We start from the raw sequence: 15,291 nt of genomic DNA on the forward strand, positions 1-15,291 counted from the left end.
CGCCTTTATAATATAATATTAGAAGATCTCCCAAGTTATGCATTATTCTTACTCTTTAAAATTTATATTATATTAAATAAATAAATACATATCTATAATCTGATATAATTACAATATACTGCTACATTTTAAACATATTTTATACTCGACGATTTTAAACTGCTTAGGTAGGGTAAATATTTAAGCGTAATATCACAAAAGATTTGTATTCCATTAAACATTTCAGTACTATTTACATAATAAAACTACTCCTATATACTTTGCATAAATGCTGCAGAATCCGAGTCGCATAATAAAAATCCTTCTCCACTGTTACCAAGCATTCCTTAAGATATAAGTTTTAACGATATCATAGTGACTCAGAAAACTTCCCAACAAACGTTGCTATGTGCTCGATAAAGGTTTATCACAACATTTGGTAGAACGAAACATTTTCATATACGCAACATGACGTAAGTTAACGCACTTTCGAGTGCTATGGCTGAAAATAATGCCTCTTTACCCGTATAGCATCTGCGCTATAAACACCCGAGCTTATATTTTCCACCAAACAAACATAATATTGAGGAAGATGCCAAATAAAAATATATTTCCCTAGTAATTCATTGAACGCGAGCGATTCGTCTTTTGAATACTCGAGAATTTCAATTGGGCAAGGAAATATGTTTAATTAAATTGTTTGAAACTAAAGATCAATTTAAATGTTTTCGCTTTAAGAGAATATAAATTATTAATTATAAGTTACCTAACTGATTACACTTTACGTAATATTGAAACAAAATTAACTAACCTTATCTAAACAGTTTACGTCCAATCCTAGCCCACACACAAAAAAAATCATAGAAATCCGTCAAATCCTTTCGGATTTAAATTAAAATTTAAAATGTATGTACATAGGTTATAATTGATATTATATAAATTATTTTTACGTAACTAATCCTGTTGCAATGATTGTGGTTAAGGTTGGAGAGAACCGTTAATACTAGTATCATTTGACCATGTTGAATAGCAATACTAATGACCACCGAAATTTGCACCCAGTGTGCGAGTTACAGTATAGTATTGTTAACTAAGCCGTTACAACCGTGATAATCAATATTAACGGTTCATTTATTTAATGATTATCAAGTTATAAAAATAATAGCGTTGATATAAAAGTAAAAACTACAATACTATCCACTAAAATTTTAAAATTCTCTCGTAACTATCACTATTAAGAATTATATTCAGATCCATAGAATATATCGTCCCCTTATTGGTAAAAGTGATTATCTGCACAAAACATAAACTGGAGTTATAAGCATTTGAAAGTATGACAACATTTTAAGATGTGTAGACATCAGTAATCTAGGTTATTAGTGGTTTGTTATGAAAGGCCCATTATTCAGGTAATGTTTTATCAGAAAATAATCTAAGAATTTGCAGAAGAATTTCAAGAAAAATGAAGAATACGCTGAGGGGGCGCTTGCAGTTTGTTTTATCTGAAGTAATTTAAAAAGCGTGAAACTAATGTAATTCAGTAATAATGTCCTACAATCGGATAATTTATTTTACTTGCCTCAAAAAAGGCAAAAACGCTAACTAATATTCAAGAAAAAGTAACTAAAGCTTTTTAACTTTTATTTTATGAAGTGTTAATCAATAATTTTGTAAAATTTAAAGAACCACAACCAACTAGGTACTGTAGGATAACTGGTTTTAAATGAATCGTTTCTGTGTATGATGAATACAAGTGTCAATAAACGAAAACGTGTTAAAACGCGAAACATTGTCTTAACAGTATACATTTTTTAAAATAATATCCTAAAGCAATTTAATCGTTTTTTATAGAAGCAATTGTGGAGAATCATGCAAGAAAGTCTGTTTTAGCCGAAGCTAACTTTGTAATTACGCACCGTAGAAGATAACGGGTTTTACCTGAAGATAGATCTTGACGGGACGAATCGATTGGTGTATATAACTTAATTTTGTAAAAATGTGCAGTTAGTCAGTTTTACCAGTAAGGGGACGATATCACTCATAAAACATTACGATAAAAGCGACACTAAACGAAAGCTTTATAACCAGTCACATACTCACAGTTTCCGACGCTGAGGAATATTCTAATATGGCAATTTACAAAAACATGTACGTCACGACGGCTGTGTCACTAATAATGAAATGTGGGAGATATGCGCAAAAGAGAATACCTCCAAGTGCGTAATGCCTTGTATTATATTTAATAACTTAACCCCAGGTCTCGTGAGAAGCCCAGTAAAGACGTTAGACGCCTTGTCACCTACGCCTTCTATAGTTTCAGGTCAGGTCACTAATAAAAGCTTGTTACTTAAACATTGTAAGGCGTTGCAGGAGACTGTATTGTTTGGTGGAAAATATTCTCTATGTGCCGTCCATCTAGGGCATATAAATAATGGACGCAAAGGAACGCATTCTCTTTTACAACCTAAAAGGAGGTTACACGTGTCTCTTAAATACCAACACTTCCTTGTTCAAAACTTACTAATGTTTTTTTTTTCAATTAACGAAGAATCTTAATAGAGCACAATGACCTATAGTACCAGAAAGCGCGCAAAAAGTATAAATGAAGCGGGTTTTCAAAAGGCATAGGTACCTACTTCCCGAATTTACCGATATGCAATAAATTCAACTCAAAAGCTATCGTTTACTAGCTGCTTCGCGCGGTTTCGCCCCCGTGGCTTCAGTCCTGTTGGTCGTAGCGTGATGATATAATATTATAGCCTATAGCCTTCCTCAATAAATAAGCTATCTAACCCCGAAAGATTTCTTCAAATCGGACCAGTAGTTCCCGAGATTAGCGCGTTCAAACAAACAAACAAACTCTTCAGCTTTATAATATCATCATGATTACATTCCAGAAATGACGTGTAATAATAATTTAACATGCAAACTATGTTAAATTTTGTTACACTCCCGCTTTCATTGAAAACCGAAGACTAATTATTTTAGTTTCGATAAAATACCGCATGCGTTAAATCGTGTGTATGTAAAATAAACATTATCAAGAGCTGTGGACTTTTGTTCTATTGAACGTTTATTATAACATGCGATAAATTTTAATAAGCCTTTATATTACGTTGTATTATATAACTATATTCAACCATAATATTATTTAATTATTTAAAGGTATAATAAACTAATTCGTAGTCTATTATTATATTTTATTTATGCATTAGGTATTTTAATGATTTTCTTTAAGCGCGTAGTCAGTTTTCAACGCTATGCTTGATATGAATTCTTTAGTCTTCAATATAGATCGATAATCCACCCCTTCTTTTTACATTCAGGTGCAATCTGTAATCAAAAAGCAGCCATAGCAGCTCCAATAAAAGAAGTAAATGAATAGCAGCTTCATCTGTTAATAACGCAACCTCAACAGGTCTCAGGTGTATTGTCGAATGAGATTTCGAATCTAGATTTATTTGCTGTTCCTAATATAGTCTCTTGATGTTACAATTACTAACGAATGAGAATACACAACTGATTTTCATAAACTACTAAATATACACAGATTGCAGAAAATCGAGATCAAAAGATACACCAAAAATAATGTGAGTGCCTCTTTCCATAAATTATTCATAATATTATGTTAAAGTGTCTACCCAAATATTGTATAACTCAAATATTGACCTGCCACTTTATTGTTCTAATCTCTTTTTAACCGACTTCGAAAAAAAGGAGGCGGTTATCAATTCGGCCGGTATATTTTTTTTTAGATGTATGCACACCGATTATTTCTTAACCGATTTACGTGATTCTTTTTTTTTCATTACCTACTTCTTTTAATGTCTACTTAGACGAACTGCTCTTTATGACGTCACGATGTTACGTAATATCATTTTAAATACAATGAAAATAAGTATCATAAAATATGTCAACTACGATGTATCTACTACAGATAAAGTTTCTTGATAACTATTGCAGCTGCAATCTCTACTAATAATATTGCGACAGAGTTTTCCTAAGAAATCCGGGGTTTATTACCATCGCTATCGCTTTAATACCTTCTATTAGCGGGTAATATAGAAGTTCTAGGAACTTCACGTTATATCTATATACATATAATAAATCTGTAGAAGGGTCAATTCTGTACATTGAAAATATTGAAAAAATAAATAGCACTGGATCGATACCAAGCCCAAATATGTGATTAAAAAATTTTTTGTCTGTCTGTCTGTCTGTCTGTCTGTCTGTATGATCAGGCATCACGTGAAAACTAACGGTTCGATTTCGATGAAACTTGGTATAAATTATACCTTATTATCCTGGGCATAAAATAGGATACTTTTTATCCCGGAAAAATACGTAGAAAAAAAAAAAATCGTAATTTTCCTTAATTTTTCCGCGCGGACGTAGTCGCGGGCGGAAGCTAGTATGCAATAATAATCCGTATGAGAAAATTATACGTGCAAAATATGAACGCTTACATTTCATGCGATATTATTAATTGATTTAGCAGTGCTTAGAATATACGTACGGAAATGAGATATTATTAAATAACCACAAAATGTTTTAAATAAAGTAATTAATACACACATATTCCTTACATTCGGTGACCACATTATTAGAAACAGTAAATTTTATAAATATTTAAAATTGGATACTTAAAAGGCAGAACTAGAAAAATAATATTAAAAATGTTTTACACCTTTAATCCTTAAAGAAGCATTCGTTTAAAAAAACGCTATATGCATTATAATCTACTATAATAAATTAATTTATAAAGGAAAATATAATATGCATTATTTATCCAATATATTACAAAATTCCTTTCCGCTTTATTAAATCATACTGAGTCATTTCACAGAATTAATTTGTTTAATAAGATTTTAATTTGTTTTGAACAGCGGGAAGTCCTTGTGAACCATTCAATTTATTAAGAATTTCTTCCTCGTCTATTGACTTCAAAAGGCATGTTTAATTTTCCAGTTAAATGTGTGTAATAAAAAGTAATAATTATAAGCAAATAAATAAATATCGATATATAATGTGTTCGAAATGAAAAGACCTTACTTAATTTATATATAGATTTTATGTACAGATAAATTAAAGCACTCATTCCTAGTAAAAATCTTAGCCTTGATGATAAGTTATAGTCAAAGTCTAAACCGATTCCTAATCAAACTTTATATCGAAACCTAGGAGAGACCAATTTGGAACGTCGGCGCTGAATTCGATAACATCCAATAGAACGAAAAAGATATTTTCTTTTTTATATAAAAGCCACGTTTATTCTAATGATTATCACATATTTTGTCTGTTTATTTAATGGAACCTCTTCACAATAGGCAGCTGCAACGATAGGCAAGTAGAGACAATCATGATATTAGAGCCTAAATATCTGTTATCGGCTGTCATTGTAGATATAGTTTTTTCATAATCGCCGTAATGGCGGCAAACATCGACGATCATTTGTTGGGCCAACGCTGCCCATTGTGTAGAGGGCCAATTAAGCTTGCCACCTATTTGCCTACGCTTGCAAAATTCAAGTTTTCCGCCCGCGGCTTCTCCGGTGTTATCGCACGATAACAGTTCCCCAAACTAAATTTAATCCTTTTCTTTGGCCCCTTTCAAATTTTATTTTCGCAAAAACTGTATAATATTCACATAAAACCAACACAAAAATGCTATAGAGCTATTTTTGGTTTTATATTACGACTTTTGAATATCGTAATGGAAAGCGACACACATATTCAAACACACATTTATGGACATCAATTTGGCATCATTGGAATACTTAGCTTTGAATAAAAATCTAAATTTATATAAGTTTATAAACATCTTACTTTATACATGACTATTAATTAATTACATGTTAATGAATTACTTGAATAACTTCTAAGGAAATGTTGCCTAAATAACTGGTCGAGTTATTCATATTACATAACCGTGAATATGTAGGTTCGGTCGAATATCCATCAAAACTCAGCGACTTTCATTAAAATCTCGCAAACAATGAAGATTCCATTAATGAATTTTCAAAAGGGATTATCCGCTGGATAAATGGAAACTTTTAAGCTTCCTTACCTGATTAATTACTCGGGTTATTCGTAACCTTGTTATCATACACCCGTAATTCTTCACATAATATGGTATTGTTTACTCATTTGGCCAAATTAAAATTATAGTACAAGTAAATTTTTCATAATCTCTACGTTTAGCAATCTAAACCAATATTGGGTAAGGTTTTGTACTGCTACGAAATACTATGTACCAAATGAAATTTTAAAATTCCTTCACCTCCAGAAAGCTATATTCTTCCTGAGTGATAAAGGCTATGTTTTATATAAATTTTTATTCCGGGTTAAACAGAATGGTGCCGGAACGGGTAGCTAGCAAAGGCTAGCAAGATAATCGCTCATCCATCAATAAAATGACAGCGATTACGTTATTTTTCCGACGGGTAACACGTCACCTACTAATGTATTATAATACCACATAATAGGTTTTGTCCTTGCCCCTAACCTTTACGGGAATACAAATATTTTTATAAAACAGATAAAAATGGATTTTAATATGATATATTTTATGAAGTATATAGATAGCTTTCCGCCCGCTGCTTCGACCGCATTGTCAGAGAAAATTCACAAGGGGATAAGATTGCACCGCGTTAAAAGTAGCCTTTGTCGTATCTAGCCTCCAAAATCTATCAGTTGCATTGTGAAAGAAGGACTAACAAAGAAATACACTTTCGCAATAATAATTTTAGTAAGGATAACAGTTAACATGTGAAACTACACCAATAGTCTGGATATATCAACACTTGGTGTAGCGACACCTCGCTCTGAATCGCGCAAGCGAAATGTTTCGCTACAGAGCTATATATACAACTTTCCGACATCATTCATCGGCCTTCACGGCCGGCCAGTCGAGTAGACTGGTTGAGGATCCTCCCTTTTTCGATGGAGGAATTCCACCTTCCTTCCTCCACAGTGGTGACCCCTGACAGTTCACAACTCCTTCTGTCCATCTATGATGTCCATTGTGTTGTCCTTGTTCCTCCACACTTGGCGATCATGTTCTTGCTGCATACCCTGAATCTTGTGTAGATAGTAGAATTATATTACCTGTACTATGTATTCACAAGATTATTATTATAGGTACATAAAGTGCAGTTCCAATACGTTAGAAGTTTGATACCTAACGTAAGACGATGCTAGGCGATAAAACGTGGCTCTAAAGGCCCAAGATCTCGGATTGTGGTGAAGCGGACGTGTTGAATTGAATTCAGCCGAAACAAGCCTGTTAGTTTGGCAACACAGAGTCAACTGAATTTGACGCGTACTTCCCACAATTCAAGTTTATGGATCAATTAATGTGTTTTATTTTTAAACACAACGTTAATTACAAAGTGTGAAGGCAATAGAACGACAACTATTGAGCCCATTTTGTAAATTATAAATAATAATTGCTAGGTACTAATACTACCTACTTACTCTAACTTAGCCACTTTACAGCTATAATCCATCAAGCATTATAATATTATATAATGTCTAATTCATTTCCGTCTTTTAAAACAGTAAGTTTTTTGATAAAAAAATATGCCCATGAATAATATCACTATATAATAGGCAAATAATAAATTGTATTAACTCTGTCCTAATCTCTGTCATGATTTTATGTTTTTTATCTTGTGTTTGGTTGCCTGGAAGAGATGGCTACTAAAGCCATAAGGCCGCCATTTGTGCATGTCTCTCTTCTGTATATATATGTCTTTTTCCTGTTTGTAATGGTGTAAAATAAAGCGTTTTCATTCATTCATTCATTCATCTCTCATAGGTATGGAAGCTTAACCAAGACAGCTTTTTAGATCGATATGGAATGTTCAATCGACTTCATGAAATGTCTAGAATGCATTCTATTTAATTGCTCTTATTCGTAGAACTGTTGGTCATTATAAAACACCAGGAAGAAATTCCAATAATTAAAATTATGGCTTAAGTTCATATCCTAAGAAAAATCTGTAAAAGACATATTTTCACACTAAGATATTATATTATATCAAGAGAATTATTTATTTAGAACTAATCTAAGATATCTATTCTATTAAATAAATCTAGTAGAAACTGAGCATTTTATCTACCAAGTTCACAAATTTCAAATTATTTTCTTCAGTAAAAATTTTCAAAGGAACAGTCATACTTTTCAATTTTTACTAAACATAAGAAAAAACAATGAATCTGCATCAACATTCTGTAAGAGAAAGCTTACTTTTATTAAGAAAACCGAAATTCCTACTCTAACATTTATAGATAAAATATTTATCATACACGAGGTAAGTATAGGTACATTATTTATCAAGAACTTCATCCAAACTGAAACAGCTAGAATATAACGGTCAGAATACACATCAAACAAAAATAATTAGGAGTCGTTGCATCATAAAATACTTCTAGATTTTTAATGACTCTCCCCATCTTGTAACTTTTGAATATTTTAAAATTTTCGTAAGAAAGAAGCCGCGAAGTTCTGAACTAAGCATTACCCCGGAAAAACAGTCTCAAATATAAGAGAAATGTTTTGAGATGCTGTCTCGTTACAAACTACAGTTTCTCTTTCTACAAATATTCCTATAAAATTCTTACAAACAATTTCGACCATTCATTGAGAACTATCTCAAGCTGCTTACATTGTAATGAACACAAAATATTTAACAGAGAAGAACTAAGTTAACAAAAACCTTAATAGAATTAGTCCACAAAGATGAGTTTCAGGAAACCTATTTAAATTGCGCTACTTTTTCATTACTTGCAACTCTTGTTTCATTTTAGTTTTACACAGTAAAAACTAAATGGAAGAAACTAGTATAATTAGATCTGTCTGTTTTATGGTAGCACATACGTAACTGGGACATAGCATAACTGGAGCTCATCTATAATTATGATTAGTCTAAGAAGAAACTAAATACTGCACTCAACAAAAAATACACTGATATAAGTCGTGAGCGTAATAAATGAGACAACATTTGATCCTTATTTTCAGAAAGTAATACGTATTTTCTTTAAACAAAAAACGCTTACAATTTCAAGATAACATTTTAATATCTTCAGAATAATACAAAATTAGAAAATAGAGGCGTAACTGGCATGCAAAATAACCCAACAAAATATAAGCTTCGCGGATCATTTTCCTTTACATTTAAGTAATTTCCCTTATATTCATTTCATTGTTATTAAGCTCGTAAACAGTAATGTTACAAACATTACGCTCGTCTAAGTGTAAATTGAAAACATAAAGGTTAGCGACCAATAACTCTCAAGTCTCCTTTATTATGGAAATAAGATGATAAGAAAGTAAATAAGAAACAGATATTACAGAAATAAAACAATTTTTTTATCCACGAGTAAACCGACTTAAGTTTTAATTGTAATGGATTGTTTAATTTATTAGCTTTTCTTTTCAATTTGTTTAATTAAACATTTGAGTCTCTTAGTCATTGTTTTCGAAAGGATAATATTTAAATAGAGCCTAGGTCTTAAATAACGAAAAATTGGTAGTAAAATATAAAGGGCTCTTTAGAATAATTATTGTTTACTAAAATAAATTAGTTGGATCTAAATTTGTTTATAGTACAAAACATACATGTGAAATTCAGCCATAAGAAAATACGAATATATCAGAAATTGGGCCCATTGACCAAGCTAGCGGGTAGGCGTACGATGATAGCATAATACGTATATACTAACACAACACAACCCAATCGTCCACATTTCATTCGTCAGAAAATAGGTGAGGTCTGACGGCCCTGGGATCCTCTATTAGTTTTATCATTGAAAAGTCATCAGCTGTCTATTAAAATAATAAATAACGACATGCATTATAAAATAAATATAGGTTACTTTATATTCACTCACGGTATTTGTTTGAAAAATTCAGAAACATCAACAACTTAGGTATATGTTTAACATATTGTATGTAAGAATACATAGCAAATAAATTAGTTCTGGACAAACAAAGAAACATTTATTTTAAACAGACAGATATAGTACATTCCTCTGACTGGACCACACTGTGCTGTAAAATCTATATTTTATAAATCTAAAGTGTTATTTATATCTTAAATAATATGTTTAAAAAACCTCTAATTCTGAGCATATCTAAAATGACATTCATAGAAGAAATGATTAAAAATATAACTAGGTATATCCACACAATTTTTATAACGGAAGAAAATGTACCCGTTAAATTATGTATTTTTTCAATACAATATGCTTCCATAAATCTAAAACTCCCTAATTGACTTAAACATCGAGCTGAAACCATTAAAGCTAATCACATGAAATTGGAAAGTAGATTATTTTATGAAATAAGCCCCAATAAGATGGGATTTGCCGGAATTGATTATGAGCGAGCTAAATAGGCTTTACGACCTACAATATTGTACGAGAAATTTATAACATAATTTTTCATAACAACACAAACACATATAAGTATTCTTTTAAAATTTAACGGAGCATGTCTATAAAAACTCAGAAAACTTTGATCAGTTTAAAACTATATTACATCTTGTAGATGATATAAGGTTAATGCTATCAGAAAGAAAGAGTTAAAAAAGACACTTGGGAAGCTAAACCGTTGTTAAGAATGGTTAATAAGAAATACTATTTTACTACTACTGTTAAAACTGCACTCTTGACTCCTACCTTAAACTATATATATACTACTATAATTTGGCGCCAAACAAATATATTTTTCACTGATATACCGCGATAAGATTACCATTGTGAGACATTTCAAGTAATAGTATTACTTCAGGGTCATATTCCGTGATTGTTCCACCCTCATTCCATTTTATTTCACTGATTACACGCCCGCCAACAGTTAGGCTACGCTCGTATTAAGGCTAAGTACTTGTTTGGTTTTACTACACAAATTATATCAAATTACTTAAAAGGATTCAATACCAAATTGTGCATACATTTTCATCAGTATTTTATGCAAAATCTGTGTTCAATAAATGGTTTTATAATGATTGAAGTGTTTTTATTATCCATTGTTTTAGAAAGTAGGTAATTTATTAACAAAACTTTTTACTTTCGACTATAAATAAGCATCCAAAAATAAAGTCTCCAAAATAAAAATTCATTATGCACGAACCAGACATATTGCTCAAGAAGCGAAAATAAAAGTTATGGTGATAAGCATCATACTCGAACGGAAAGCAGCCGCAGAACTTTCAAAAGTTTGGCTTTAAAATACATCACAGAAGTTGGAGGTATACTTCACTCGGCTTCCGAAAAATTGAAGCGAAGGCATTGAGTGCTCTGTTTGACCAATATGCCTTCATCGTGAGTTATTCGTATATTGTAGTGTTCGATCAATATTGATTTTAAGTTTTTTAATTAAAGCGCGCATCGAGGTCATTTTTTTAGGTTTTTATTGTCCAGCCAGTCCAATTGTTTGCAACTTCCCTAATTCGGTTTATTAGATAGGTTTAAACAGATATTAACAAAATGCAAAGAAGAAAATTATATTTATCAAATATGGGATCATTGCGCCAAGTAAACTTGCAGTAATAACCGACCAATAAAATTTGATATAAATTTGTCGCCATTGCTACTAAACTTTTTTATTAAATAACATACATTGTCTATATGCAAGCGCAGATAGTATGTACCCATTGCCATAAGCACTTCTAAAATCTGGGTCGCTTGAAACGAGTGTAATCATCTCCATTTGGCGCTTAAAATGAAATGTCACATCTGTTGCTAAACCAATAGTCATTGCAAGGATCGTAGAATTCGTATGGGTAGGACGTGATATAGCAAAGTTTGATATGATCCTACCGGCAATTTGTAGATACTATCCCGTAGATTACATATTCAAATTTAGTAATTTTTCTACCAAAATTGTATTTAGATTTTATTTAATAAGCGTCGTAGCAGATATGAAATAAACATGTAGAAGTGTAACGGTAAACCTGATATTTTGTGTCATACAATAAGGAGTTTTCATTTATATGTAGACTGTAATTCAGTGCTATTACATCAGCACTACTCCAATCAGTGAACGAAAACTTATCAAGCGTAATGTAACCAGCGTGTCGTGGAACCAAAGAGAATCATGATAATATTATGTGTCACCGTATACTAGGTACGTATTTGGTCATGTTATGTAGCCTTAATCTTCAAATACCTGTTTCTTCGCTGAAAACGGGATTTTCTATATCATCAACATCTGTTTATCTTTCTTGGTTTTACTATAGCCTAGCTTTTTATTTTTTATTTCTTTAGAAATGTATTTGTGAATGTCCTGTATGTGTTTGGAATTAAATAAATACCATTCTCTTTTCTTCTTCTATCATAACACATCGCTACATTCATTATCATTTACCGTTTCCAACTATCAAACTATAGCTTGCACACCGTCAGCCGAGCGAATTATCGAGGGCTGAGTTAAACAAATGAGAATTGCAACAGACATCGGGACTTATGGGCAGGATAAGTGCGGTTGTGGTAGTTTTACATTACATTGTACAGCGGGAATAATCGCTTTGCTGCCAATTTACGGCTAATAAGACAAAACAGTATAACATTAGCGAACGCTTTGATAAATCGTCAAGCGCTTCAGCAGTTTGTTTCAATTGCTATAATTGCTGGAAAATACACGTGTGCTTTAAAATGTATTGCTTGTTCAGGAACACGATACACTCCTAGTCAATCACGTAAACTACAACAACAAATAAATAGATTGTTGATATATGCTTTAACTAGCTTTCCGCCCGTGGCTTCCCCCGCATTTTCAAAGAAAAACCCGCATAGTTCCCGTTCTCGTGAGATTTCCGGGATAAAACCTACCCTATGTGTTAATCATAAAATTTTCAGTAGTATTTGCGTGAAAGAGTAACAAACACACACACATACTCACAAACTTTCGCATTTATAATATTATTACTAGTAGGATTATTTACGCAACTCATAATAATTATGTTCAGCTCATGTGTACTTTATACCTCTTCTGCAATTGTTTATTAAAGGTAAACGCAAGTGTTCAATATGAATCGGAACTCACACATAAATAACGCGATCCCAAGTATTTCACGTAAATGCCACTATAGCTCGGTTTGCCTCCAAACCGGACTGGTTTAGCTCTGCAATTCACATCCACATCATTGAATAAGCAGAATTAAAGAGTTATTGTATGGTTAAATTTACTGCTTACATTTACCACTTGGAGAATACAAAGAAAATAGCTTCCTTCTTTTACCTGAATAAATAGCGTAATCGACCGTTCCAGATTGAGCGCAGAATTTCATTATAGTTGCCAGATACTTTTCGTGTCAGGAGCCACACAGTATCAAGAAAATAAGTTCAATATCTGAGATATCTTTTTGACCTTAATTTTATCAGGATAAATTGAGTCAACTTAGAAGCGTGAATCATGAAATTTTAAAAGTAGATAATATAATAGTATATTCAAACAGTTTACAAATCTACTGCAACATTTTGGATCAATTTTTTTCTTCTAATTAAGCTAAAATGTACAATATATACATACTCTTTTTACGATCATCTGAAATATAATAAATCTATCTTTCTATATTCTATTAATTAATTTACTAAATATGAATAAATCTAATCTGTTTATCAATAAAAATACGCATAAAAATTAAATTACTTTAACGAGCACGAATACAAAACCTTTATATCTATCAGAACTTCCACAATATTTTGTTTAATTAAAGCTAGTATTAACCCAATGTTTGTATGAAAAGGTTTTTAAACCTGAACGTGACAATTGCAAGTTCCACAGTAATTTTAATTAAAGCCCCTGTATTGATAACTACTTCATTTTTGTACGGAATAAAAATTTTATTGTTTCAATGTATAACTCAGTATTATAACTTCGATGTAGCTCGACTGTATTTTTTGCACGTTGTTTTTAAGTTCGTTATTCCAAATTTTAAAATAACTATTCCAATTTGATAGCATTCTGTTAAAATAACAATATTAAATCAATGTAAAGTGATTCAGAATATAAAGTGTTCAGAACCTCTGTGTGAAGAACATCATGTGTAATCTATATTAAAAGAAATGCCAACAAATATGATAATGAGATCCAGTCCACTGCTGGCGCAATAGAAAGCGTAAAGGCTCATTGAATTTCAATCTCTTAAGACTTCTCTTGTGAATGCTCAATCTCAAAGTTATCCCGCCAATGGACCATCTTTATTCTAATAATAAATTCCATTTCACTTGACTCGAATTTCTAAGCATGAATAAACTTTTAGTCCTTGTATATTTTCAGATTTTCGAATAAACAGGTGGACGGCGATTTTAAAGGAACATTTTCCTAGAAGCGTTTTTGTACTACGTGTTGTTCGATGAGTTTTCAGTCGACGTTTTTTGTGACGACAAATGCAAGAAGAAATTGAGTTAGGACAATGGCAACCTTACAATCTACAGACAGTAAAATTCACCTGGATTTGCGTAATGTATTTTTTAAACTGGTACATAAAATTTGATAGAAAGTACATTATTTACGTAAATTATTTTGAAATACAAGGAAAAAGACATCTTGTCTAATGTGTGCATTAGCGTTGTAGAATATTCTGCAATAAGCCGATATCTACTTCCTTGATTCAAATCAGAAATCAGATTATTAAACATTCTATTACTTAGCACTAAAACAAAAATAACTTATGGCGATATATTTTAAAAAATGCTTCTATAATTTCATAAGAGCGCTTAGAGAATGCTTAACATTCAACACCTTTTTGTACATAAAAAGTAATACAAATATGTGTGAAATGAAAAACAGCATTTTAAAAATATTATCTCAACTTGACATAAACTCGGTATATTTATGATTTTCATAAGTGTATGTTTACTCCCGCTCGTTCATAAAGTTCATGGGCTGATTTATAGTTTTGAAGCGGAAAGTTAATTAAATAAAACATCTGCTTACTTCGCAAACATGTGTTTTATTTTAGTACGTAGGTAATTAGGAAACAGTACGTTTAATGTGTGTACCTTTGCGAAATGAACGAGTTTCCGTTGTGTTGTTTGTTAATTAAGGTAAGGGGAAATTAATTTTACACGACAATATGTAATCAAAAATGTATAAACGTTAATATTGAAATGAAAAATTATACTTATAGAATTTCTTCCGGGTACATTAATCCCAAAAGGAATCCAGAAGTTAATAAAATAATACAAATTATAATTTTATGATATTGATTTTTTTTTAATAATTACGTAATAAATGTTATATTAGGCATCTAGTACCTACTGTGTCATAAGCCTTATGGGAAAAAGTATAAGCACTTTTTCC

General features: G+C 31.5%; 1 protein-coding gene across 2 annotated transcripts in view; it reads right to left on the bottom strand.

The window, feature by feature from the left end:
• Positions 1–15,291, bottom strand: part of LOC123696714 (alkaline phosphatase-like) — an 85,491-nt gene that overhangs the window by 44,787 nt on the left and 25,413 nt on the right. The window contains exon 1 of one of the 2 annotated variants that reach the window (XM_045643071.1): positions 2,080–2,191. The exons of the other annotated variant lie outside the window; for it this stretch is intronic. The gene's annotated coding sequence lies outside the window, so the exon portion shown is untranslated. Of the gene's footprint in view, positions 1–2,079; positions 2,192–15,291 lie in introns of those variants that run through there. 2 annotated transcript variants of the gene reach the window in all.

Source organism: Colias croceus, chromosome 13 (assembly GCF_905220415.1).
Source record: "Colias croceus chromosome 13, ilColCroc2.1".
Taxonomy (NCBI): Eukaryota; Metazoa; Arthropoda; class Insecta; order Lepidoptera; family Pieridae; genus Colias; species Colias croceus.